The sequence below is a fragment of the Sinohyriopsis cumingii genome, chromosome 16 (genome assembly GCF_028554795.1).
Source record: "Sinohyriopsis cumingii isolate HCF-2022 chromosome 16, ASM2855479v2, whole genome shotgun sequence".
NCBI classification, from domain to species: Eukaryota; Metazoa; Mollusca; class Bivalvia; order Unionida; family Unionidae; genus Sinohyriopsis; species Sinohyriopsis cumingii.
This window is the reverse complement of record NC_142976.1, coordinates 23,165,685-23,171,704: the sequence shown is the minus strand read 5'-3', so window position 1 is coordinate 23,171,704 and position 6,020 is coordinate 23,165,685.

Genomic DNA, 6,020 nt, shown 5'->3' with positions numbered 1-6,020 from the left:
TTATTGCTGCTTTTGGTTGTTAGAATTAAGTCCTACATCCAGCCGTGACCAATGTCCGCAGTAATTGCGTCTAGGTTCCGAAGTGAGCCAGATTTGTTTTTCACCAGGGTGTTCGCTCCCCGTTGCCCCCTGTAGCTTTGAAAAAGCATCAGCAATATCACCGCTGGTAACTTTTGTTAAAATCATCTAGTATGTGGCCGGAAGTCCCTACAAACGTGAACTTCTTTACCCCACACCGAACACATGTTTCCGCCAACACGGCTCTAACTTTACGGTTCCAACCCGCGTTGGATTTGCAGTACGAATTTTCACGCGGCATCGTAAACTATACGAAGGTAAAATAGTGTTATACAACAATTACACCGCTCTGTTGGCTTAAGTGGTTACAGTGTCTGCCTAGGATGCGAGGGGTCGCGGATTCGAACTCCGGCCGAGTCATACCAAAGACTTACAAATATAGTACTAACAACTGACTCGCTTGGCGATCATCATTAAGAGCTTGTTATTTGGACTGGTCGGCCTAGTGTAGGGATAATGAGAGTGGGCAGACATCGTAGCGATATGACTCAAAAATTGTTAAAGCTTATTTTAAAATCTAAATCTCATACACATAAAACAACTGATACATAACATGACAACAAGAAGAAGGAAATTTACCAACATTGACTTCTCTTCGCAGACAACTCCCAGTCCGCCCAAGCACGGTGACAAGTTTCCAAACACAGTCTGCGCTTCGATAATTGTCTAAGCTGGATCATGGAAAACCCACCTGTTGTTGAATCTAATCATGAGATGCTTCACGCTTGATTGTTGTAGGTCAGCATCATTTCCACAATCAGCGAAGCAAATACAACTTCGAGCTTCACCGTGATGATTAAAATCTCATCAACGAAACAATAATTTCAAATAATCTCTCCAACAAAAATCACAGCGGAGAAATCTCGCACATTAGAGATTGCTCTAGCGTCGCTGCGTGTTTATCGCAATTGACTAAAGATTATCGAGGCACAAATGCAAAAGACCTGTGGAACATTTCCATTCCTCGAGGACATTTCAGCGTTGTTAGCGGCTGAAGCTTTCGCGGTTGCAAAAGTGGCTGCATTAAAGGCTATAAAAACTATATCTGGGTTGACTCTGAAAAAGGCGGTCGTATTGAAAAATAAAAAAGGGAAAGGTCTTCGATTATCCAAGAGTAAGAGCGGAGGAAGTCTTTGGTTGTGGTCTCACCGTTGAAGTCCATTAACTGATTTTGGGTTAATCGCAATGACAAAGCACGTCAAACGTTTCCGATGTGACTTTATGTGGGATGAGCATGGGTCGATAATTCCCCGCCCAAACGATACCGGCATCATCAACATACATTTGACAACAAGACATCAAAATCATTGGGTCTCAGTGACACCCAAACATCGTTTGTAGTTAGAATATTTTGCACCTCCATTTGAAGCTTTTGATTATTAAACTTCCGGGTGCTGGCGCTAGAACTGTCACTGGACGACAGAATCGTCTGTAACTGTTTTATTCAACGCTGATGTTGAAAACTCGGATGGATAGCTTTATATACGGACATCTTGTTGCTAAAACACTGCAAGCATTTAAGCGATCACCAGATCCCGCAAACACTTATTAATTTTGCATTATCAGTTACAAACAACACTTAACAGTATATGAAATGCCTTTTGAAATCTATGAACACTAAACAACCAGATGACGTGTCGATGTGGTTCTGAACAGGTCTCCCAACAAGGCGGATCTGACTGAATTTACGAGCAAGGTTGTTGCTGTAGTCAACCCGGACGAGCTTGTGATTTTCCAATATCAATCTGGTAAATCTCAAACGTGGACATAAATTATGCTGTTTTAAAGCTGCGAGGCGCCAACGTAAAACACTTGGCTGAAGACAATGAAATCGAGGAAATAATATTTTTTTTTTGTATAACGGTTGCATCGAAGGCTACGTCGATGGAAAAGAAACTCGGGTGCTATCAGACCTACCCTCGTCAACATGCGAAGTAACTTCATAGATCACAGTTGAAGAAATATTAACGAACTAGCAGAGAAAAATCTGAAGGCATAGTTAATGGTCGACTTGTTTTCGATGTTGTCGAGGATGTTTTTGTTCCATCTAAACATTACGTGTAACTGGTAAGCGACTTGATGGTGTTCCAACAACACATGTCAACGATGGCAATGTTGCAGAATCTTACACATTTGCAATAGCATTGGTCGTTTGTCCCCCGAGATAAAATTCAGCTCGAAGGATTAAACATCTATCCGGAAAGGTACTTAACCGTCAATGGCGTTTGTTTTTAAGATTTGTTATTACATATATGTGTTCTATTCTAAACGTTATGATGATCTTGTGGAATCTGCCGACGACGTTTTGGGTCAAATGACAGCGGATGCTAACAACGTTAGCAATTTGTTCAACTTGTCGAGGAATATCTGCCTGTGAACGAGGTTATCAGACTCTCATATATGCTCCAATATCATCTACGCGAGGGTAAAATATAAATCGAATGTTGGGACTATCATGATATTCCACTACCAGCTAGAAGACAGCTTAGAGTCAAAGCATTAGCATGCTTGAACACGAGGCAAAAATACCTTTCAACGTCAAGCGTGAAATTAACCAAAGACTGTCTCTACAACGATGAAGTGAAATTCAGAGTTGAATTCACCCGGGTTATATTCCCCATCGATTATGTTAAACCAGTATTGGCTCAGATAAGACGAGAAAGATCTTGACTGTTAATCAACAAGGACGCACTTGTCCGCATAACAGTTATTTGGACGAAAACGAACGTTAGAGGTCAAAAACAAAGTCGTGATCAGTGTGTTTCAGCTTAGTGTCAGGCCCTATGAACAATCAATTGCCGGAAACCTCAATATTTCCCCGGAAGATATTTTCTACGTATGACAGTTGTATCAGTAAAAAAAAATGTATGGTTGGAAGTATGTGTACGTATTGCATCTGCAGAAGGGTATTATGTCGAGCAAATAGTCTCCACGATGTTATATTAATATAAAAACTGTGATTGACCCTCAAAACTACCGACGAAGCAGAACAACAAATGCAAGATGAAAGCAACAGTACAACCGAGTGTAAACGCGTGTGTGGTAATAGATGCTATTTTCGGAATCAACGACTAGACCACATTTGGCCTTGGTGTTGCTCGAATTCTGACTACCGCAACTATCACAGATACATAGATCGGATTTGTTCTTTTATGTATATCGATAACAACTGGTGGAGACTGCGGTGCTGCAAAAAACAATCTCGCTCAGGCTGCATTCGCAAATACGCGTTTATTCAGAACGCCTGTCAGTGGCACAACACACTTTTAGCACAATTACCAAGCAGTACTCAATGGTTGATTAGGATAAAATGAAAATCACCGACTTCTTCGTGCGCATATTCGAAACCGGAACATTAACGGCTGATTTACATGCAGTGAAATTCAGCAAGTGTTTGCCAGTGTACTAAGGCGCCTCACGAGAACTTTACTAATGGGGATACGTTCGTATGGTTACAGGGTTTGGAACCATAATCATCATTCATATCGCTTCATAATCGAATGGTGGCACAAATTAGTATGTTAATACAGAGTTCTGGTCTAGATTAAGGTCTTTACTCCACATAAATTTCCTCTCGCATGGGTGCCTCGTGGCAAATTAGTTTGGCGGGTTATCGCGCAGAATCGCTTTCACCCGCTTGTGATATGAGGACAAAGTCACGAAGAGGGATAAAAGGCATTGCCCTTGCTACACAAATCGCAAATCGCTGTTATAATACTATTTCAATAATGATCAAAGTGTTCATATTTTGTGATTTTCCTATGTAGATTTACCTTCCATTCATCAATCATGCTGGCACAATATTCTTGTTCAGGTGTAGGCGCCATGCTAAACATCTCATAAGGGGAAATAAAGGGTACTTGGTTTACTGTTACCAGCTGATTGTCGATAGAAATCTACTTCCTTCATTCCTATATATGCGTGATACAATTTACCCATGTGATAAAGTCCCGGGGCCTCGGGTGTGTCCAAGTGGTCTAAGGCGTTCGCCTTTACAGATCAGTGACATCTCACCTATATCCGCGTGGTTCGAATCTCGGCTCGGCTAACGTTGGTATGTTAGAAAGCTTGCCAGTAGCTTCCCGTGGGTCGGTGGTTTTCCAGGTCCCGGGTTCGTCCTCCACCAAATATATTATCCGCCATGTATAGACTAATATGTGCTAGAAAATGGCGTTAGACCGACAAAAGCAAACCAAACCAATCCCCCAACCTTCTGTCTGTCTGTCCGTCTGTCTCTCTCTCTGCACTTCGAACCCACGCATAAACGCTGCTTTAAACCTTGTTACCTTGACCCCAAAGTCGGATGGGTGAGCAGTTCGCCGCAAAATATATTTTCTTTGCTTTGTAATGAGACATATTGAGCAATAAAACATACTTCAAGTGGCTTAATGAACAAATCAAATGATTTGTTTAAACTCAGTTCAGATTTTCAGCTAGTGTTACCTTGACGCCAAGGTCAAAAGAGACTAGTGAATATGTCTCAGAATGAATTTATTTTCTTTGCTGCATATAATTCATCCAGAGTCTGAACATAATCAATTAAGGGATTTCGGAACTATAAGCCAGTGGAAACCTTCTGTGTAAACCTTATCCAAAATCTTCCATGAATGTGACCTTGAAACCAACGTCAAAGGGGCAAGTGAGTTTGTCGCAACAAGAAATTTGCTGTGCTTTATAATGAATCATCCAAGTATTAACATAATCCACTGAGGGATGTAGGATATACAAACAAATGAAACATGTTTTAAAAACCCATAACAAGATTGTTGATGTCCCAGCGGTGCCAAGAAGGAGACTGCTATTTCTTTCTTTTCAATTAACGCGGTAAAACATCGTCTGTCAACGATAATCTTCTTTTAAAGTGACATGGCATGCTTCATTCTAATATATATGCCTGGAAAAAACTAAAAGTGCAAAATAAAATAGAATTATCACACTAAAAGATTCCTTTATCTAGGTTTAGAGTTACATACACTTCTGAAATAAAACGTGCAAATATGATGAGGCAACATAGTTTATATATAATTTTGCGGAGACAAAAAAGTATCCCAGATCTCATTTAATATTTTTGGATTCACCTTGCTGTAGCTAAGAAAAAAAAACTGTCCTAAAAATGTATCAACGTGAGAGCGCTAGATCAATTACAAAGATTGAACCTCTGAACGATAACATTTCTGGACAACCCTTATATTGTTTATATTTAAAAAAAATGAATACCCCCTACCTTCTCAGACCATATGGATATTTCCACTTAACAATTTTAGAATAACAATTATGCAATGTGCTATCTATACGAGGATGGTTTCAAGGAATAACCCATGTTTCAAAGAAACAAGAGTAACATTTCTAATCCACTTATATTTCAATTTATGCTTTTAAAAGTGTCCTATAGTCCATGCAATCTATTGTTTGTACATTTAGCAAAGAGCAACAAAACAACCTACAAATTTGTGTATTTGGTAATAATGGCAGAAAACTGTATTTTGATACATTCAACGGTCTTCAAAGAGGTTATAACAAATATTTCATTAATTTTACATAACAGCCACACGCAGAGTATCAGGAGAAAATGTGTTTTTGTTTACAAGATTGAATCGAATAAAAATATGATCCAAGATGGTCGTATAACAAACTAGACTCGTCCGTTGAAAGCATCAGAAATATATACTGGCATGTATTAGATAAATTAAAGCTCCATACGTTTCATTGAATTTTAATGTTAAAAAGAAGCTAATGAACATTATAAATCCTAATAATAAGATTGGTAAAACAGTAATGCATGAAGAAGGAACAAATTACTTATCTGATTTGAGTAAATACCTGAATTTGCAGTTGACCAAGTTTACAGGACAGCTAGAAGATCTCGAAAGCATAATAAAATATACAGCGATTGCACAAAAACAAGGATAGAATTATGGAAATCAAAGTTCGTTTTTAAATAG